Source organism: Peromyscus californicus, unplaced genomic scaffold (genome assembly GCF_007827085.1).
Source record: "Peromyscus californicus insignis strain IS unplaced genomic scaffold, ASM782708v3 Scaffold_13__1_contigs__length_99412109, whole genome shotgun sequence".
NCBI lineage: Eukaryota > Metazoa > Chordata > Mammalia > Rodentia > Cricetidae > Peromyscus > Peromyscus californicus.
The window spans coordinates 40,585,830-40,608,703 of record NW_026294424.1 but is presented as its reverse complement, the minus strand read 5'-3'; the positions used below and the strand labels follow the sequence as shown (position 1 = coordinate 40,608,703).

The 22,874-nt window shown below is 43.9% G+C and overlaps 1 long non-coding RNA gene across 1 annotated transcript; it reads left to right on the top strand.

Moving 5' to 3' along the window:
• The first annotated feature begins 3,903 nt into the window (after positions 1-3,903).
• LOC128108393 (uncharacterized) lies at positions 3,904-18,724 on the top strand. Its single transcript, XR_008217457.1, has 2 exons — positions 3,904-6,504; positions 14,242-18,724. It is a non-coding gene; the product is annotated as an uncharacterized LOC128108393 (long non-coding RNA).
• The last annotated feature ends 4,150 nt before the right edge of the window (positions 18,725-22,874 follow it).

The following is a 22,874-nucleotide window of genomic DNA, read 5'->3' as shown; positions in this document are numbered from 1 at the left end:
ACTTTGAATTCTGGCTTCCTGGGTTTTCAGGTTCCCTCAGCTTGTCTGGGCTGTGTGCCCCTAGGTGCTCGTTTTTTTAGCCAGATGGTTCTCAAAATGGGTTTTGCTGGCTGGGAGGTCAGCCTGCATGTTTCTGGAAGCCGGGCTTGTTCACTGCTTCTGGGAATGATCAGAGCTTCATGGCATGGCTGGAGAGTGCTAGGAAGGCAACCTGTTGTGGTCTGTTCCAGTAAGCAATTGAGACCTTTTCTTTGCAGTTTTGAGCTTGAGTTCAACTCACCCACAGCAATGGGCTAGAGAAACAGGGAGTCTGAAGAGGTCAGCCTGCATGGGACTCAGTTCTTCCACTTATTTCTGTACAACCCTGAACGTCTGCATTTATCTCTCATATCTCAGTCATAGGATGAGGTCATAATGTTCTCCAAGGATGAAACAAATATACACTAAGGGCCTGATGTATTTAAGTGCTCAGAAAAAAGCCCGTCCATGTGACAGTATGTATCAACAACTCATTTTATGTGTGTGTGTGTGAGTACACATGTATGAGCAGGTATATGAGCATGTGTGCACGCATATGGAAACCAGAGATCAATCTCAGATATTATTCTACCATCTACTTTGTTTTCAGAGACAGGTCTTTCACTGGGACCCAGGGTTCACTCATAGGGCTAGGCTGGCTGGCGAGTGAGCCCCAGGATCCGCCTGTCTCCACCTCCCCAGCGCTGGGATCAAAAGTGTGCACCATGGTGTTCTGCTTTTCACATGGGTGCAGGGGATTGAACTCAGGTCTTCTTGATTCTGTGACAAGCACTTTATTGACTGAGCTATCTCATAGTTTTAGCATTTTTATTGTTTTTAGTTAGTATATAAAACAATGGATTTCATGACACATGCATGTCCTTGCACCTTGCTCATACTTCCCACCACTCTCACTGCTTCTTATCAACTGGGACTTCCCTTCAGTAGTACCCTTCTATTTTCATGTCATATGCATGTGTATATGTTATATGCACACATATATAATATACACAGACACATATAAGTCAGTCTATATTCTGTATATGAGAGAAAGTGTGAATACATTCTACCTTAAGGTCTTGTCCCCTCCCTCCTTATAGTACCCCTTCTGCTTTGGTATCGTGTATATTAATTCATACTCATATCTAGTTCCCCATATGGAAGAAAACACTTGTTCATTTCATCTCTATTTTATTGATTCCTTACCTAACCTCTGTTGTTTCTTTGCACACACTACTTTGAGTTTGTCTTGTTCTTGTTTATAAGAAACCATGAGGTGCATCATTACATTATTCTTTGTTATTTTTAATGTAACCACATCTCTAACTTTATAGAACTACCTTTGCTGTCAGTGATTCACAATTTTTTCCAAATAATATCTCATATGGATGTATCACCTCCACTTAGCAGCTAGTGGACATTTGAATTCCTTTAGCCTTTTGGCCATTATGAAGTGTGCTATGAGTATTCATGGGCGAACTTATTTGTATGTTTTCATTTTGTTGCATATGTGCCAATGAATGTAATTTCTGAATATGAGATGGTTAAGTCTGTGTTTATTTTTGCAGTTGCCACAGTTTTCCAAACCAGTGCCACGGTGATTTGACTTTTCTGTTGGAAATGCAAAATGGTTCCAGTTGCACCACACACTAGACTTAACATGTTATTGTCTGTCATTTTGGTTATGGTTATTCTGGTGGATGTCATATGTTCTCTCACTGTGCTTTTGATTTGTATTTCCCTCGCTGATGATACTATCTTTTCATGTGCTTGGTGGCCATTTGTATGTATTCTTTGGTGAAATGTCCGTTTTGCTTCTTTGCCCATTTTCAGTTATGTTACTTTTTATTGTATAATTGTCAGGAGCTGGGGTGGGAACCCTGGTGGAAGATGGAGGGAGAGGGGTGGAGATGAAGTGTCCTGTTCAGGTACATCTCAAGGGTAGTGAGTCCTGCCGTGGTGGTGTCTCTGTAGCCCCCGCTCCTACTGGCCAGCCGCTTCATCAGAATCAGCTCTCTGGTGTGTCTACTCTTCCTTCTGACTCTCAGCCATGAGGTAGTGGGGGCTTCTGACCATGGCTAAATGTGGTTACGCAATCTCATTTGGATTCCAGGTTTTTCCGTTACTAATATGACTCACATTAAATTCTGCTGGCATGTGTTCAGGCTGGTCAGTGAAATAAGAAGGTTAATATCCCCTGTCTGGGGGCTCTGGGTTAATTTCTGGAAAGAGGATTATGGGCAGATGATTTTCTAGAATATTCTTAGCATTAAGAGATCATCTGTGGGGCCTAAGGACGCTCCTGGGTTAAATGAGTCCCTTTCCTAAGTTTCTCAAGAAACCGGAGTCTATGCTTTAATTTCCTCAGTTTTCTGGATGTATTGTTTATTTCTGGGGGAATTTTATACTATATTTTTTCCAAATTATTTTTGTCCCTGGATAGGTAATATGGGCTGTGAATCAAAATGAAAGAAAAAAACAGAATGTTCCATCTCATCCGTTTCCTCAGAACCGTGCACTGGAACAGTGAGGTAGCAGCAGTGAGAGCTGCCAGGTTCGGGTGGTTTGTATTTTAGTGCATGTGCGAAGGCCATTTAACAGAACTTCTTCGGGAAGTAATCCAGTGGTCTCCATCAGTACTCTAAGAACTTTACATCATCTGAGCTAATAATTCCACTAAATGTTAGATAAGAACCAGATACCAGGACAGAAACTGGTAGCAAATGTAATTCCTATGTTATATATTGCTGAAGTCTTGGAAATAACCCTGAAGACCCACAGTCGAACCGTGTTAAATAATCACCATATTAACATTTCTCTAACATTTACCTGTTGTGGCCACGATCTCCTTTGTGAGGCTTCTCTAGTCTTCACAACTCCATGGAGCAAACGTTCCTCTGCCTATTTTGCCGAGGAGAGTAAGGTGTAGAGAATGACTGCCTAACATCACACACTACAATGTAGCAAAAGCTAGCATTTGGATGGGCTTTCAGGGCCCTGCACTCTGTCAGACTGCAAATAAGCAGTGCAATTAATTAGCACACCTGTGCTAATAATAAACACGATGGTGCTATTAAAAAAATCTCAGTTTGAAGGAGAAATAGATGAGATCTACATGAGCAAACTAGGGGTGAGGAGGGTAATGGAGGACAAGGAATGGGGGATGAGAACATATGGGAACGAGAGGTTCGAGCTGGAACAGGGACAGAGTGGGAGAGCAAGGAAAGAGATACCATGATAAATGAAGACATCATGGGAATAGGGAAAAACAGGGTGCTAGGGAAGCTCCCAGGAATCCACAAGGATGACCCCACCTTAGACTACTGGCAATAGTTGGGAGGGTACCTGAACTGGCCTACTCCAGTGATCAGATTAGTGAATACCCTGTCATCATAGAGCCTTCATCCAAGTAACTGATGGAAGCAGATGCAGAGATGCATGGCCAGGTCCTAGGTGGAGCTCCAGGAGTCCAATCGATGAGAGAGAGGAGGGATTCTATGAGCAGGGGACATTGAGATCATGATGGGAAAACCTACAGAGACAGCTTGCCAAACTAGTGGAAATGCATGAACTGTGGACCAATAGCTGTGGAGCCCCCATGGTACTGGACTAGGCCCTCTGGATAGGTGAGACAGTTGTTTAGCTTGAACTGTTTAGGGGGTCTCCAGGCAATGGGATTGGGATCCATCCCTGGTGCGTGAGCGGGCTTTTTGGAGCCCAGTGCCTATGATGGGACACCTTGTGCAGCCTTCCCCTTGGGAGACCTTGCATTGGAGGAGGTGAGAATGGGGGATGGTTTCGGGGGGAGACTGGGGGTAGAAGGAGGGAGGAGAGGAGGATCTGTGGTTGATATGTAAAAAGAATAGAAATTTTTTTTTCTTTTTTTTTTTTTTTTTATCTTTTTGGTTTTTCGAGACAGGGTTTCTCTGTGTAGCTTTGTGCCTCTCCTGGAACTCACTTTGTAGACCAGGCTGGCCTCAAACTCACAGATCCACCTGCCTCTGCCTCCTGAGTGATGGAATTAAAGGCGTGCGCCACCACCACCCGGCTATAGAAAATTTCTTAATAATAATAAAAAATCTCAGTTTGAAATAATCCTTAGTGATATGAGAAAGTCTTCATAGCATAATGTTGTATGGTGCACATGTGGTAGGTGATGTCATCCCAATTACACTAAAACATGTTGTCACGAAGACAGTTTTGAAGATTTCACCATCACTGAAACCATTGCTGTTCTGTTATGGCTAGTGTGTCAGGGTTTAACTGGCAGTGTTCTGAGAATTTGTGAGTCTATAACATAATTGTGAAACAATGTGTATGCATTGGTAGAAAAAGCTAGTTGGAAATGTACCAATATCAACTAGAGCTAGGTCTTTATAATTATTTTTTCTTACATGCCAGTCTGTGAGTGCTTATTAAGTGAGTGCAGTGCCTGCAGAGGCCAGAAGAGGGCACCAGATCACCCTGGAGCAGGAGTTACAGACAGAAGAGAGCAGGAATCGAACTTGAGAGTTTTTTTTTTCTTGGTTTTTTGAGACAGGGTTTCTCTGTGTAGCTTTGCGCCTCTCCTGGAACTCACTTGGTAGCCCAGGCTGGCCTCGAACTCACAAAGATCCGCCTGGCTCTGCCTCCCGAGTGCTGGGATTAAAGGCGTGCGCCACCACCGCCCGGCTCATGCAGAAGTTTAAAACACTGACAGGAAGCCCCATGACTGTCTGCTGATCCAGGTAACTGGGAGGTTGGGGCGGGGGATGATGACCTCATCGACTGCCTAGTACTGACGCAACTTGATAAAGTGAAGTGCGTTGGCTCCCCTGCCTCCCCCATTTTTCTCTTCTTGGGTTCCATGCCCCCAGCCCTTCTGCCTCAGACCATTTCCCCAATAAACCAGTGCCCGAAAACCTTATCTCTAGTGTTCCCTTTGAAGGGTGGGTGCAGGGTAAACTATTTTAAAACTCTACCACTGTCTTTGTTAAATTATACGTGTGCTAAGTTTTTTTTTTAATTCTTGTCTCTTCAGACTGCAGAGACCACCTCATCAGTTATGTGGTGGATCATAAGTGATTAGTCCAGAAGCAGAAAGTTCATGAGTCTGTAAGTAGTCAACAGGGTGGGCACTGGGGGCCGTGACCTTCCTGAGGAGATTTCTGGTTACTCTCCCTTGACGCTACAACAACCCTAGGCAGCAGATGTCATTATTGCCCTATTTCACACATGAGGAACAGAGCAAGAGAGATTAGTTCACTTACCTGGGGTCTCACTGCTTTGGGAATGAAGTGGATTAATTCTGAACTCTAGTCGATTCCCAAGTTTACCTCATCTGTTTAATTACCCAGGCACCTTGGAGGAGTCTTCTGGGAGAATACAGGCAGTGGAAAGGCAGCGTGAGGGGACCACTCAGGAGGCAGGTGACACATCATGAAATGTGTCTGGCTCGTGATTGTTTTTTCACTTTATATTGATTCTTTGTGGATTTCACATTAAGCATCCCGATCCCACTCATCTCTTCATCCCCTGGCTGTGCCCTCTGCCCTTGCAACCTCCCCCACAAAGCAAATTTAAAAGTAAAACCAACCAACCAACCAACCAACCAACCAACCAACCAAAACCAAAGCAAAAACCAAACCAACCAAACAAAAAACAAATTAAAAAAAAATCTCAGTGTAGAAGCTGTAGTGTGGCCCAGTGAGTCACAGAGTGTACCTTTTAGACTAGACATCTTTACTTTTCATTGCAATGAGCCATTGGTCTGGTTCAAGGCCTCTGGCTTCTGCTACACCCTGATACTGGGCCCTCATTATCCTGGATATCCCATTGTCCTGTGTCCAGGAGATCCTGTAGCTTTGGATCTGCAGGTCTGGCCCCTTCCACACTCTAGCAGTACGTAGATGAGGTGAGTGCTGGGATGGGCTCCCTTGTAATCCTGGTTCTGGGCCTGGGTGGTAGCTGGGTTGGTCAGCCTGCCAGGTTTCCCTCATCATCACCACCTGGGCAAGCTCTCCAGCACCATCATCTGCCCCCTCATCTGCCATGTGATGGCAAAAAAAAATGCCTGCTGCAGGTGAGAGAGCTGGCCCCGCCCCTCACCAACTGCACACATGGGAGAGGGGGCCCTGGACCTCGATAGGGCAGCACACTAGCTGACCCTGTTGGGCTGGCAGGTGAGCCGGGCCTGTGGGCCTGAGAGCAGGAGAGCTGCCCCCGCCCCCTCTCGCACATGCCATGGGGTGGCAAGGGTAAGGGAAATATGCCCTCCTCTCTCTCACCCCTTGCCATCTGTGACAGGTGGGAGAGCTGCCCAAGGGGACATGAGAACGAGAGAGCTGCTCCTGCCCCTCACCAAGTACAGCAATCCAGAGAGCGGGCCCTGAACCTCGCCTGGACAAATCAGTAGAGTTGGCCCTGGTGGTGTGAGTGCGGATGAACCGGACCTGAGAGTGTGAGAGCAGGACAACTGTCCCCACTGCTCGCTGTCTGCTACACTGGGTGAGCTAGCCAGGGCTAGCGATTTTTATCTTGTAAGTCACAAGGCGTGCTGGATCACTGAAACCAAGAGCGTTTTGAAGGCTACATGCAGTTTGAAACATTTCCACAAGGGGGCAGGCATTGGCTACACTAGCACACAGGTGCTGGGGAGCCCAGTGAGAAACAAAGTTCCTATTCAAGCTCTATCTCTGCAGACCCAGGGTCGATAAGTCAGCTCACATGCTGGAGATCATTCCTGTGCCTGCTGCGTTTTTCTTGCCCCTGTGCCCTCCCATCACATTCCGTGTGTCTCCTTCCTTCACTGAAATGGAAATTGGTTGAAAGCGTAGTAAACGCTTCCATGTCTCAAAATAGGTGCTTCTAAACTAGCTTATCAGATACCCTGCAGATCAGACATTTACATTATGATTCATAGCACATTTACAGTTATGAAGTAGCAATGAAATGATTTTATGTGGGGGTCACCACAACTTGAGGAACTGTTTTAAAGGGTCCCAGCATTAGGAAGGTTGAGTACCACTCTTCTAAACCTTCACCCTTGCAGGTCCTTAAAGTCCAGTCCCTGAAAAAGAAAACAACACAGTACAGATAACAGTCACAGCCTCCACATCAGTGCACTCCTCCAGAACACGTCTCAACCCCAGAAACAGATCTGGCCCTCTGCTGTTTGTATCAGGATCCCTGGTATAGGGTCTGTCACTCTGCATACTTAGAAAATGGTTATCGCTCCAAGTTTAGGCTCAGCTAGTCAGGCTTGGTGCTGGGAGATTTTGCAGAAATTTCTCCTCTCCTCTCCCCTCTGTCAGAATTCTGCCCTCACTCCAGCTACATGACCTCACAGGCGCAGTTCAGGAGTTAAGCAGAGGGTCTTGCGTCTTACATCATCAGTATTCACTGATGACTACGTGAGTGTGGCATGGTCACGCAATCAGCCCATGCGTGGTATAGCTCCATAAGCTCGCTTCCCTGGGAGCCCTTAAAAAGCCTGATGCAGACCCCACCCTCTCTCTCTGCTCTACTCTCTCTCCCCTACCCCAAAATCTTTCCCTCTGCTCTCTGCACATGCTCCCCCACCCTTTCCTCCTAATAAAACTCTGAAACTAATACTGGGTTCTGTCGTGACCGTGACCTTTCTGCCGGTAACCAGCACCACAACCAGTGCTGCTTATCATTCATTTCACCCTCTCCTTCCCTCTCCCTCCCCAGTTCCCTCTCTGTCTCTGCTCAGACTTGTTATGTGGCCAAAGATGACCTCCACTATAACCTTGCCTTCCATTTCTCAATTGGTGAGATTACAAGTATGCCTGACCATATCCAGTTTTTGTGGTCCTGGGATGCAAACTGAGCTAATGTTGTGATGTTGTAGAAAGCATCCAGGGCCTTGTGCATGCTAGGCAAACTCTTCACACAGAACTATACCACCAGCTGAGCATATGCCATTTTTGACTAGTAATTTGAATGCATTAGAATATTTCTCACTTAAAGACAAAGTCTTCGAGCTCTGGGAAGTTTAATGAGCCATCATTTAAGTCACATTTTTGGACTTTCCCTTGGTGGTGTCTGTTGACTTATCATTGTACCACATGAGTATAATTCAGTGGTCCATGAGGAGAAGAGTGACATGCTAAGCAGCTGTTTTCAATGTCAGCTAAACCCAACACAAAGGAATGCAGAAAGAAACATGAGAATGGGGAAACAGGGTTGCTACTGCTGTTGCTGTCGGCCTCAGCTTCCTGGTCCACATACTTCTAGAGAATGAACGTGAGAGGGACATGCTTAGTGCCAGACACTGGCCTAGTGGTCTGTGATCTGCTCAGCCATGGCTGTCCTGGAGAGTCCTGGTGGCAGCAGGTCTGCCTGACCTGCATAGAGAAGGAAACAAAGAACCAAGAGTATCAAAGTGAGTCTAAGTTCAAGGCCAGCCACGGTGCGTGGGAGAGCCTGTGTAGAACTCTGGTTCCCTATCCTGAGGACCCAGACACTTTGTTCAGAGCTTTCTAAAGCAGGGTGCACACTGCCATTTGTATGACATTAGGGGCCAATGATAATAGAGTTAATAAAATGTTCATTTGATATGTATTATAAAAATACATAACAACTATGTCAAAGCCTTGGTTCTATGAGCATTGTTTGGATGAGTTTAAGTAGATAGTAAGTTAAAAATTGGATAAATTTATCTATTATATAAAGAGTATGTTCCATGAAGGATATCAGTTTCCTCTGGCTATAAAAGATGGCCACAAACTTAGTGCCTTGAAACAATACAAATTTATTACCTCACAGCTATGCAGGAGTGTCACCAGGGCTGGGTTCCTTCTGCCTTCCTTGGCTTGAGGTCTCTCCCTTATCTTATTTTGACCTCGACTTCTGTTGTCATGCTTCCTTTATTCTGGTTTAGACCATGTCTTGTGTGTGTGTGTGTGTGTGTGTGTGTGTGTGTGTGTGTGTGTGTGTGTGTATGTGTGGAAGACAGAGGTCAACCTTGGCTCTCATTTCTTAAGTGCTGTCCATCTTACAGGATCTTTCATTGCCAGTTAGTCTGGGCTGTATATTCAGATATCTATCTATCTATCTATCTATCTATCTATCTATCTATCTATCTATCTATCTATATGCAGGTAAGCTCTAAAGGTCTGCCAGCCTGCATAGTCCCAGAGCTGGGGCTACAAACACACACCACCACACCTTTACAACTTTTATTAAAATGTTTATTATTTTAGTTTATGTGCATTAGTGTTTTGAATGTCCATGTATCATGTGTATCCTAGAACTGGAGCTGTGGATGCTTGGGGGCTGGGAATCAAATCTGGATCCTCCGTAAGAACTACAAGTGCTCTTACCCACTGACCCATCTCTTCAGCCCCAACACACCCATGATGTTTTTAATGTCGGTTATGGGCTCAAACCCAGGCCCTCATGCTTGTATGAGAAGGGCTCCACCTACTAAGCCATCTCCTCAGCCTCTTGTCTTCTTTTTTATTTAGAGTTGTATTAAGTGCAACTGGCTGATTTGGAGTAATTTCACCATTTTAATCCTATTTTATTATATATTAAGATCTTATTTTGTGAAATAAGATCAGATACTCAGATTCTAGAACTTAGGCTCCCATTATCTATTGGGGGCATTATTGTATCCTGCAGTAGAGATGGATGAATATATGGGGATAATGCCAAGTGCAGGTTGGGAAATACCTCCTTACATCACACCTGCCTCCTTAAAGGCCGTTTTTGGGATTCACCACCACTTTTCTTGGGATCCTTGTGGATCCTTAGGCAGAGGAAGACTTCAGTATCTGAGAGTGTAATCACTTACTAGTGGTCATAGGTCATGCCATGAGATTCCCTTTGGAGAACTGGTGACCTGGAGTTTAACCTGGAAGTTAAGAGTATAAAGAGCTGGCCTGTCCACACAAAGGTTTGGGAAGAATTATAGTAAAGACAGCACTCAGCTTTGCTGAGGTGGAGCAAGACTGAATAATACTTAGGATGTTCATGATTTGTCTGGAGTGTTTTCATTTTTGCCAGGCAATGTTTCCTTTGCTTGGAAAGATATTTAGGGTGTGTGTGTGTGTGTGTGTGTGTGTGTGTGTGTGTGTGTGTGTGTGTGTGTGTGTCTATGCATACACACCATTATGTGTTTCAAAGAAATGACTGACTCCTACTGGCTAGAGCTTTTCCTCTCTGATCCCTTCCTCTCTCCAGTTAAGGGAAGGCTGATTTCTTTCTTTCTTTATTTTCTTTCTTTCTTTCTTTCTTTCTTTCTTTCTTTCTTTCTTTCTTTCTTTCTTTCTTTCTTTCTTTCTTTCTTTCTTCCTTCCTTCCTTCCTTCCTTCCTTCCTTCCTTCCTTCCTTCCTTCCTTTCTTTCTTTCTTTCTTTCTTTCTTTCTTTCTTTCTTTCTTTCTTTCTTTCTATCTTCCTTCCTTCCTTTCTTTTCTTTTCTTCTTCTTCTTCTTCTTCTTCTTCTTCTTCTTCTTCTTCTTCTTCTTCTTCTTCTCCTCCTCCTCCTCCTCCTCCTCCTCCTCCTCCTCCTCCTCCTCCTCCTTCTTCTTCTTCTTTTTTGGTTTTTTGGTTTTTCGAGACAGGGTCTCTCTGTGTAGTTTTGGTGCCTATCCTGGATCTCACTCTGTAGACCAGGCTGGCCTCCCAACTCACAGAGATCTGCCTGGCTCAGCCTCCCGAGTGCTGGGATTAAAGGCATGCACCACCACTGCCCAGCAGGAAGGCTGATTTCTATATCTGCATCTTGAGTGACAGAGAGCAGCACCCATGCTGAGAAGTGACACACACACAGGCAAGCTAGAGAGCAAACATCAGGGGAAATCCTGGCCTTCCTCACATGTAGGAATTCTTACCATGACCCCTTGGATCCACAGAGATTACACAGTGACCTTGAAAGGACCAGCTAGGATTTTAGTCAACTCTGTGTGACTCCAAGCGAGTTCTGCAATTTGTAACAAGGGTACTGGTGACTGCTCTTTGGGAACAGGCTAATCTCAAATCTTGCCAGAGCCTCAGCATTGTATCAAGTTGATCCTTCGGGGTCAAGGTGGGTAGGTGTTGCCTGATGGTGGTTTGGTGTGGAGAATGGCTTTTGATGGGCTCTCAAAGATCCACAAAAGCAGACACTGGAGTGGTAAAGACAACAGTGTGCTAGCATAATAGGTGGAAGAACCGAACGTGCAGAGTCAGCTGGATGTCTTAAAGGGAGGATGGAGGAGGAGGCAGGAGTCAGGGGGAGATCAGGAGAGTCCGAAAAGTGACGATTCACAAATGGTGGGATAGAGGACTTGGTCTCTGTGAAACCTATCTGGGTTTGCTAAGTGACACTTAATGAAGTCAGTCTCCTCCCTCCCACAGGGCTTGGGAGATGAGCCCTATCTGCAGAGACTCTCCAAACAGGCAACACATTCTTTAGGAAGCTTCCAGTTTCCTCCGGCAGGCACTTTAAGATGGTCAAGGGTCAGTCATCCTGAGGATGTAGCCTTGAGCTGTTAGAGACTATGTAAGTGACTTTTTTTTCAAGTCTTTATGGGCCAAGCTTAATATAAAGTCAGGAAAGACTTCAGAGCTTGGCTAGAGTGTAGTTAGGGAGAGAATCTTGGTCAGGGCTATCTTCAGTGTGATCCTGTACCAGGACCAAGAGTGTTCCTTAGTACACCATTGTGTCATAGTGGGAACAGGAGGCTATGACAACAAAGGTATCACTACCAAGGAAAATGCCAAAATTATATCTGTCTGTCTGTCTAATCTCTATCATCTATGAATTGATCTATATCTATAAATTGTCTGAGCTTCAAATCTGCATCATGTGTTATCTTTTTATTTGTAATTATTATCATGTATGTATCTCTCTATCATCTATCCATCTGTCTATCATCTATCTAATCTTTATCATCTATCATCTATGAATTGATCTATATCTATAAATTGTCTGAGCTTCAAATGTGCATTTTCTGTTATCTTTTTATTTGTAATTATTTTCATGTATGTATGTATGTATGTATCTATCTATCATCTATCTAATCTTAATCATCTATCATCTGTGAATTGATTTATATTTATATATTGTCTGAACTTCAAATCTGCATTATCTGTTACCTTTTTATTTGTAATTATTATCATGTATGTATGTATATGTAATTATGAATGTATATGTGTATGATTGTATGCATGTATGTATCAATCTTTCCCTTGAAGAACTTCTCAGAGCCTTTAATATTGTACATTGTAAATCTCCAAGAGGGAGTTTTTTGGCAGTCACTGTCTAGAGAAGCCACACCCAGCACTGAGTGAGTATTCTGTTATGTGTGTGGCCTGAGTGAATGGGTAGATGTAATAGATGACTGACTTCAGAAGTGAAAAGTGAGAAAGATGATTTTCCCCCCAGTCCAGTGCAGCCTGGGCTACGGCAATGATTGCATTTTTATCTATAACATTTGGGGCTAGAGAGATGGCTCAGCAGTTAAGAGCACAGGCTGCTCTTTCAAAAGGCCGAAGTTTGGTTCCTAGCACTCATGTTGGGCAGCTCACAACTGCCTAAAACTCCAGCTCCAGGGGGACCTGACATCTCTGGCTTCTCTGAGCTCTTGTACTCACATCGTTGCCCTCCACCCCACCACACAGATATAACATAATTAAAAACATTTTAAAAAGTGTAAACATTTATTATGCTTATGGCTACAGCCAAAAAGGAACCTATTATGTGCCAGGGATGATGCTAGGCTTGCTTCTATTATGTTTTTAGTTGAAATGGGATCAAGAAACATAATTAGCCATTTCAGTGATTGAGGAACTACTTTTTTGGGGCCTCACTCAGTCGAAGTAATTATTACAAAGCAGTTGTGATAGCCTGGCAAAGATGTCATCTAACTTGGTATCATATAGGAAGGACCAAAATCCTGCTGTCCCCCCGCAAGCTCCTTGAATGGTATGTAATTAGTGACAGTGAGAGGCATAATTAGTCACTAGGTGTGTTCAGCTCTTTGACATGTGGCATTTACTGTGGATGTAGATCTTTCGTGTTTCAGGGAACCGTGGTGTCTTGTACGTCATTAGGGGAAAGCAGGCTGCCAGGTTAAACTCTAATTAAATGTTACCATTGTTATTTGAAAAATAACAGCTTGGTGTTGGTGGCAGACTGTATCAGTGGCCGGTATTAGAACATTTAGACATTATAGGCTGTCCAATGCATGCCGCACACTGCCCAGGAAGCCTTCCTTGACTTTGCAATGAAGAGGAGACAAAGAAAATTAATATGGTGAGGATGTAAATGAGGATGTCAGTTAGCACAGGAAGGGATTATGTTGTTTCTGTTTTTCTTTGAACCTCTCTATCAAGGCATGGGGAGCAGGCTGGGCATGTTCCCGAGCCATGGGTTCCAAGTGGAAGTCACGTTCCTGGAGGACAGTGTGATGCTCAATCCATCTTGTCTTCCTATGTGCAACATCCATGGCAAGTTGTCTGTGTAGGAAGGGAAACAGCCTTTCCTAAGTGGGAGAAAAAACTTTGAGTCTGGAGAGGACATCTGCTGGAGGATGCTCTTGTTATATAGGAAAGTGAGCATAATGCAGAGTCTTCCATAAGTGTGACTGTTGGGGAGGCAGCATGATGGGCATTGAGAACCACAGAGGTTTACTGATTATGGACAGGTTAATTGATTATGGACAGATTAACCATGTGATTGGCATTGTGACTGTGGGTGATTACTGCCTTAGAAGCTTTTAGATTTCACAACAGGACCCATAATTGCACTATGAGATAGATGACAGAGTCCACATCTCAAATCCTTAGGTTTCTGTGTGACTTTTGGCAGGTTACTTTACCTCTCTGTTTCTCATATGTTTATCTGTACTTATCTGTAACATGGATCATTAGCCACTCCCTCCCAGGCTTGTCAAAAACTAAAGAAGATGTTACATTAAAGTTTCAACAGAGTGCTCTGTTTATATACCCAGTCCTGAGCAACTTGCTGGCTTCATCTCTTCCACTTCCTTTCGTTTCAGAGTAAATACTAACTTAGGGCCATACTAACTTACATCTGAGATCGGTCATGCTTGTCCTAGACAAAACAGATGCAGCAGGATGAAGGAGTCTTGTTCCTTCTCACCAACCTTGACTTTAAGCCCATCAATTAGACACCATTCTGTGTTGGGAATGTCTCAGGATGTTGGTATTGTCCTGTCTATCAAATTTAAGCCACAAATGAATGTTTCATCATTTGTTCTTTTTTTGCACAGGTTGCATAGACCTGTGGACTATGCAGGTAGCTGGTCCTGATGGGTGTAGTGATGGCCAGTCTCTGGAGTATAGCATGAATCTTAAAGGTTCTTATTAATAAAATCAAGCCTGGTGCCAGGTATTGGGGTGAATGCTGGAAGATCAGAGAACCAGAACAAGCCACAGCTACCTCACCTTGCCAATTCCTCAACGGATCCTGTTTCCTCAGACTGGATGCCTCTGAGTCCTCATCCAGAATGAATCTCAGCTGAACTGCTGCTCAAAGCTTAACCAGCCAAATGCTTCTAGTTGCTGGTCTCCACGCCTTATATATCTGTTTTTGTCATCACTCCCTGAGATTAAAGGCTCACTTCTTTGGATTAAAGGTGTGTGTCACCATTCCTGGCAGTTTCCAATGTGGCCTTGAACTCAGAGATCCAGAAGGATTTCTACCTCTGGAATGCTAGGATTAAAGGTGTGAGTGCCACCATTTTCTAGCCTTTGTATTTAGTGGCTGTTCTGTCTCTCACCCCAGATAAGTTTATTAGGATGCACAATATTTTGGGGAACACAATACCACTGCACTGGAGTCACATTATTTACTGGCCACATGCTTAGGAAAGGTTTATAGATGTTCTCAGCCTCAGTTTTCACATACTTTATGTTTGGAGACTCCTTCTTCATAGGAGTGTTGTGATAATTAAATGAGATAATATCTTAAAATAGAATTGATCTTATATAACACACCCACAAATATATATCAATTTATATATATCTGTACATTAGCCTATTAGTGATGTCATAACAAAACACTCTAGGTTGGATAGTTTATAAACAACAGAGATGTATTTTTTACAGTACTGGAAGCTTATAAATCTGCAGTGGTCATGGTGCCAGAATTTCAGGTTCTCATAAGGGCTGCTCTTTGCTCCAAGTCTGAGCATCTCCATGTGGAAGACAGAGGGGCAGGAAGGGCTCAGGCAGTTCCTCCAACCTTTGATCATGTCACTCATTTATTCATGAGGACCAAATCCCTCCTGAAGGCACCGCCTCTTAGTATTGCAGTGTTGGGATAAATTTGTAGCATGAATTGGCAGAGTCATAAATGTCCAAATCATAGCAATACTTTTTCTCTTTTTGTTTGTTTGAGACAGGGTCCTACAGTGCAGCCCTGTTAAGATTTGGGAGAGTCTTAGAGTTGGGCTACATGCATTTTGCATTTTGACATGATCATGAGACTACAGGGCCCTGGGGTGGAATGTTGTGATTTAAAGTGGACCATTGGGTTTCAAGTTGACCAGAGGTTGACTTAGGATGCTTCATTTTGAGTGGCAACTTGACTGGAGTAAGAAAGGACTGGGACATCGATGAGGTACTGCTCCCTGTGGGTCTATGAGGGTGTTAGACTTCCGAGGCAGCTTAAAGAGACAGGAGGCAGAAAAGAGAGCAGTCAGATGCCAGCAGACAGGACTGCTTATTTCAGACAGCAAGGGGCAGACACAGCAGTAGAGGTGTCTGCTGAACAGGAACCGGGGTACAAACTTGGAATTTGTACAGGGGGTTTGAAGAATGAAGTTCAATGCATCTTCTGAGGCTACGTGCAAGCCTGCAGTTTCTGGAGTTGTTTGTCTGGACGAGGCTGTTTCATCTTTAGAAAATGTCTCCTCCCAGCTCTTAGGATGCTGGTCATAGTGGGCGACTGAGTTTCAACATGGGGGCGGGGCTTTCAGCAAGCCTTAGGGAAGGAAAGTTTCTTGATCAGCATTTGGCAGAGTTTGCTCAAGGTTTATTCCAACAGAGGGCATCTCCAGAGAGGATTAGCTGACTGAGAAGGACCTGTCCCCAGTGTGATCACCCCATGCCACGGGCCAAAGCCCCAGACTGAATACAGAGGAAGAAAGGAGAAAACAAGCTGACCATCAACATGGTCTGCCCAGATGTGAGAAGCTCCTGCTGCACAGCTGGGAGCCGCCACTGCTGCCATGTCTTCCCATCGCAGTGGGCCCACGTCCCTAGAACTGTGAGCCCGTGCAAACATTTCCTCCTTCTTGTCAGACCTTTGCTCATAGTAACAGGAAAAGTGACCGACACACCATGTCACAGGTGTTTGTTAAAATTCAGTGGCAAACAAGGAACTTCTGTGTAAAGGTGAGGGGATAGCTGGCCATCCTTCCAATGTCAAAAGTACACAAGCTGGAAAAACTATTTTCAAAAATAACTTTTTGAAGGTGCCAAGGTCAAGGCAGTAGTGGATTTTGACACTGTCTTATTTCTTGACCCAGGTTGCATCTGTTTAGTGCAAACTGATTGAGTTGTACATTCGGGAAGGTGTCTGTGTGTAGGATATGCTTCGAAAAGAAAATGAGATTGGATGCTGGGATCCTTGATTATAGTATGAGAATCAGGTATGAAAAGACACATATGGCTATTGACTGTCTTTCTGTCTTTTAGGTGTCTGTCCAGTCCTGCCCCCTGCACTTGCAGATCTGTGTCAGATACTTTATATCTTAATTGAACTGAAAGCTCCATTATTTCCTGATGCTTCTGGAAAACACAGCTTTATTCCCCTTGAGAAACGCCATTGGTATGGCAATTTCTTCCCCATTGTTTGTATCAAGTTGGTGGTTTTGATGCAATAGTTACTGCAGCCCTTGTCTCAGAAGTTCCAACAGAGTCAGCTTCATGTGATGGAGATAGAAAGTCTCTACTGTAACGAGAAAATGGCCTGCTAAACTCAGGGCTGAGTTCAAACACACCTTGATCATGACGCCAGTGCAGGAGTGGTGTCCTGGCAGACACTCACTGTTAAGGAGGCTTCTCCACACTCAAGTCAAGGACAGCACCATTTGGCAAAGTAGGAAGAACCCTGAGCGGGTAACACTTTACAGTTTAGGACTGAGTGAAGAAAGGAAAATTTTTAAATAAAGTTTAGCTTTCTTAAATAGAAGATACTGTTGTACTTCACGGCCCTTCAACTGAAGGGTTAAACGGGGAAGAAGTTGTATGTGAACAGGGACCCTGCAGGGACTTTGAACTGAGTGTCTGAAAATGGGGGTGCTTCAGTGCCTCTCAAAAAGGGCCAGACAGCCTAGTCCTTGCCCTCATCCTTTTGGACAACAAGGGGATCCTTCATAATAAGTGAAGTATGGCTCTTTAGAGTATGAGTCTTTCATTTAGGTAAACCTGAGGGTTAGGATTGAAAATTGGCATTGGAAGGGGGAAAACAAGAAGAGCAGGGAGCCCCGGGGTGACCCTCAGTTTTGTCTGCCAGCCGGTCTCACACTCCAACCCAACACGTACTAATGCCCCCAGTCTATAGGTCTTCAGTGGACAGCTTAAGAGTCACAGTTGAGCCAGCTCAGTGACCTACAGTTTTTGTTTCATTTTCTTTTCTTCTTTTTTAATCATCTGCATATTCCTTTTCAACATTGGGTATGTCAGTGCCCCCCCTCTTCATTGGATGGGTAAATAGCTCAGCTACTATCTTTACAGAAATACATCTTATAGTGAGGCAATAAAAAGAAATTGACTCACATGATTGTAGAGACTGAAAGGGCCTAAGATCTGCCATGGGGAAGCTGGAGACCCAGGAGAACCAATGTGAGTTTCAGTCTAAAAGCTGCAGGCTCGAAGCCCAAGCAGAGCTAATGTTTCAGCTCACATCTAACAGCTGGAAGAGACCGGAGAGCCTGTCACAAGTCCTGTCTCTTTCCACTGCTGGGTTCTCTGCAGGGCTTTGTGGGAGCCAGCACTTCAGAGAGGACCATTGGCTTTACTTAGTCTGTGCATTCAGGATATGAGTCTCATCCACCAATGCCATTGCAGACACACCCAGAAGAATGCTTGACCAAATGCCTGGCGTCCCCTGGCTAGGTCAAGCTGACATGTGAAATTCACCAGCCAGTGTAACTCAAGGGAAAGGAGGTCTCTCCTCCAGAGGGCTTCAGCTTCAGCTTTGAAATTGTTTTGTCCTGTTCCTTACACATTTATTCCTTCAACAAATACTTCCTAAGAGACTGCATGCAAGGCACTGTGTTGAGTACTGGGGTTCTATTAACCAAGGAGTTTACTGGGCAGAGCAGCAGCAGCAACTGCAACAATAACAAACCTACACGGCTTATGTAATGCTTTGTACATCTGCTCTCGACAGTGTGCATGAAAGCAGATGTAAGATGGCAGAGGGTTTGTTCTCAATTAAAAAATTAGGAAGTGTCCATTTATAACTTGCCTCACTGTTTGCTTGTAATTTTAGGAGCTCTATCTCCTCTCCTTTTTCCTCTTCCCTTCCTTCCTTCCTTCCTTCCTTCCTTCCTTCCTTCCTTCCTTCCTTCCTTCCTTCCTTCCTTCCTTTCTTTCCTGTTTTACAGACAGGGTTCTCACTATGTATCTCTGGCTAGCCTGGAACTCACTATGTAGACCAAGCTGGCCCGGAGCTCACAGAAATCCACCGGCCTCTACCTCCTGAGTTCTGGGATTAAAGGTGTGTGCTGCCACCACACTGGCTCCTGGATGTCTTAGTTTAGCTTTGTTCTCCCATAACTGCACATAATTGATCATGTAAAGCTCTATGAGTACTCATCTGAAGCGAAAGATCTGTCTCTTCAGCCATATGAATCCAATTATTTTTCTGTTTACCTCAGTCCTATGAGCTGTCTGATATTCATTAGCATTTTTCTTTTAAGTTTTCTTTTATTATAATAGAGTAAGAACAAGTATTCTGCAAATTTACAAAACAATAATAGCTGATTTTTACAATGCTTACTTAATTGTTATGGGAATTTTATTGAGTGCTTATTTAATCATGGGCTGGGAGTGCATTTCTGGACCATACTACAAGGCTGCATTTTGGTCAGTGAGTTATTAGAAAAAGAAGTTGGTGTGGTGGCCAAGCCCACCAATACACAAGGACTGGTGTACAAAGGATATGATTGACTTGTTTCCAAACAGAACTACGGTCACACTGACGAATGGTCTCTTGGTTATACTGATCACATGATATAGAGTCTAACCCAGGCTGCCAGTCAGTACCAGCAAGTTCTACTTGATGTGAAGTGACTGTGCGGGATTTCCTGTGAGTTGGACAGAGCAGGGTTGAGATACCCACTGGCTGCCTCATTTGACTTAACTCTTTGAGCCTCAGTTTTTGTGACTGCAAAATAGGAGTAATAAGAACCTCAATGGGCTACAGCCATCTCTTTGTAAAGAGGATTTTGTGTGAAACTTGGAGCACTGGAGTTATCTAAAAGTACTTGGGTTGCCATTTTTTTTCATTCAAATTTCTTTTAAGAGAATTGTTAAGAGAATTGTTGTAGGTGCTCAGTTATGATATTAATAACCAAATTGAAAAATAAAATTAGTTTTTTTTTAATCACCACTCTAGAGGCAGGGAGAATTAAGGCAAAGAGGCGGGCTGAAGTCTTACGCAATAGCAAACAGAGCATCAAACAACTTATACTCTGAGGGTTAAGAGAAGTCACACGAGCAATGTTCTCATGAGTTCAGGCTGTATACAATCACAAGGACAAACCACACATGGTAAGAACATGTTTTTTTCATAGAGGACATTTTTCATAAAGGACATTTAAACATTTGATTTAACAACAGCAAGCAATAATGAATAACTCGAAGTAAACTCACTCTTATCCACCACACCTGGGAGGAGCATGAAAACTAATTCCAAGAACAATTCTGTGTTTTGAAGAAACTGAGGTCACAAGACTCTTGGCTTTCTTTCTTGGAGTGTTCACAAGCGCTCAGAATCCTCTTCACATGACTCCATTCCTGGCCCATATTCCAACAGTTTTTCATTTGGGAGAAGACTGAAACCGTTTAAGAGTTTACTTTTTGCTTTGTTTTCTGGCTAAGAAATCAGAGAGAGAGAGAGAGAGAGAGAGAGAGAGAGAGAGAGAGAGAGAGAGAGAGAGGGGCCAGGAAACTAAAAAGGGATCCATGAGAGGAGAAAAAAGAGCCCTTAAGGGAGACGATGGAGAGCTTAATAGAACACATGTAATTTGAGTGTGGAAGGGGAAATACTGGGAATGGAAGGGTTTAAGCAGGGATAGGAATATGGAAATAGGAGAGCAGAATGGGTGGGAAGAGAGTCAACCAAAAATACCCCAAGGAAATCTGCTACTTTGTAAGCCAATTAAAGAAATAAAAAAGAAAATAAAGAAATAAGGGTCTGCAGAGAAAATTCAGTGGTTAACAGCACCATTGCTCTTGCAGAAGACCTGGGTTTGGTTCCCAAAGAGTTGCATCAGGCACCTTACGACCATCTGTAACTCCAATTACAGGTGTCAGGCAGCCAATCCAGGTCCAGGGGACATACCCTCTTCTGGCTTCTGTGGTCACCTGCATGTGTGATATATATATATATATATATATATATATATATATATATATATATATATATATATATTTAGGTGTGCACATTCAGAAAATGAATACATCTTTTAAAAAAGAAATGAAATAAAATGAAAAAATAAAGTCATAGGTGAGAAAGGTGGAGAGTCTACACCACCCCTCTGCTTGTGAAAGGGTTTTCTGCTTCAGGGCATGCAGGGGGACCTGCCCCAGGTCTCTGCTCAGGTTAGCTTTTAGTGGGAGCAGCAAGTGGCCTCTTCTGCCTGCTTTTTTCTGTTAGGACTGCTGTCCAAGGAGAGTGGGCTGATGGGAGAATCACTTGTACATAGCTAACTGACGAAGCCTGTGTGAGCCTTTCTAAGTGGACATTAAGAGCCCACCAATCGGCCGGGCGGTGGTGGCGCACGCCTTTAATCCCAGCACTCGGGAGGCAGAGCCAGGCGGATCTCTGTGAGTTTGAGGCCAGCCTGGGCTACCAAGTGAGTTCCAGGAGAGGCGCAAAGCTACACAGAGAAACCCTGTCTCGAAAAACCAAAAAAAAAAAAAAAAAAAAAAAAAAAAAAAAGAGCCCACCAATCTAGTTTCCTCTTCTTGGAGCCATAGAGGAATATACCTCTCAGTTTCCTTGAAGCAAGCAGAGGAATGTGTATGTGTCTGATTCTGCCTACAGTGCTCTGGCTTATGCAATGTCACTTCTGAGCCCAAGCACAGGCTACGAAGACTCCACATCCCCACATGCTTCAACTTTGTCTTGAGAAGTCAGAGTTTTAATGTGAGCATCACCTCTGTCACTGAGTCACATGGATCACGTTCACCCTGGAGAGCTGCCCATATGAACAGTGGTCTCTTCAAGTATGAGAAATAAACTTATCTGGATTAAGGTACTGAAACTTGAGAACCATTGTGACTGACTTTTAACCCAGTTGGTCCTAACTAGTGCAACATTTTAGAGGCGGTTTAAAATGTGCTCTGGAATCTACATGCTATCAGCTATCTTAAGAGTCTACTGAATAGTACAGTCTTAAATGATGGATGATCAAGACTAAAAGTGGAAGAGAAGCATTGCATCTAGACAAGTGACAACAGACATACTATGTAAAGCAGTACCTGATTATTTTTCAGAGTTTTGAAGTAGACTGCAATCTTTCTGCCTTCCAGATTCCCAAATTGTGAGCACTTGCCTATTTCAAAGTGATTGTCCCTGAAGACCGCTGTTTTCAAAATGCCTTGAAGACTGCTCACAGCAAAAACCAGCTAAGTGTGTTGGCCCACCCCACGGCAAGCTGGGAATAAGCACAAGACTCCCTTTCACTTGATGTGAACAAATTTGGGTCAGCTAATACAGGTGGGAGATGAGTTTAGATCAAATCACTGTGCTGGCTCTAGGAACACAGAGATGAATGAGGCTTGCTTCCTGCCCTCGAGGCGCTCCCAGTCTATGGGGAAAGGGCCATACAGACAGAACAAGTTAGCCCTGGGAAGTGCTTCAGGAGAGATATAAAAAGATGGAAGATGCGGAGTCAAGAGGAAGCAGAGATCTGTCCTGATTTGGGGAAACAGGGGGCTGTATAGTACTTGGGTTAGCACTTGAAGGACAACCAAGACCCTGATTTTTCTGTGAGCTCTGAAAAGCAGCCAGTCTCGTTTCTGAAGCATTAGGACTTTTTACTCTGTGCCATAGACAGACACACGAGCTCAGGAGATGTGTGCACTTTGGGCACTTTCAAAGCCCATATAACTAGAGATCTAGGTTAATGGGGAAACAGTCACAATATTGTCACCAAATGCGATGTCTTGTTGATATGTTTTGCTAAATTGCCCTTACGAGTCACCAACCCCTTTTGCTTCCTGCACTATAACAAAATGCACTGCAGAATGAACTCCCCCACAACACTATGTTCTGGGCTCTTGGCAGCCTTCCTGATGTGGCAGTTCTTTCCAGATGTGCCTTTTAACGTGTGGACTTTAGAATCCTGTAATAATGGATGCAAGAGACACAGGAGGCTGAGAGCCAATCTTCTATGTCTACAAAGATCGGTTTCTTAAACTGTGATTCCCTGGAACCATTTTGGAAATATTAGTAGGTGCGCTCTATGCTGAGGCTTAACATTTTTCTTTTTTTTTTTCTTTTTCTATTTATTATCTCTCAGCTGCATACTCACCCTTTCATGAGGGTTCATAAGGAAGTAGAAAGTCTTTCTCCTTTGCAACAAACTCAAAACTTGGACAGTAGAGGGCGCAGGAGGGACATCACAGGAGAAAGGAGCAGCTCACACATGTGACTGCCACA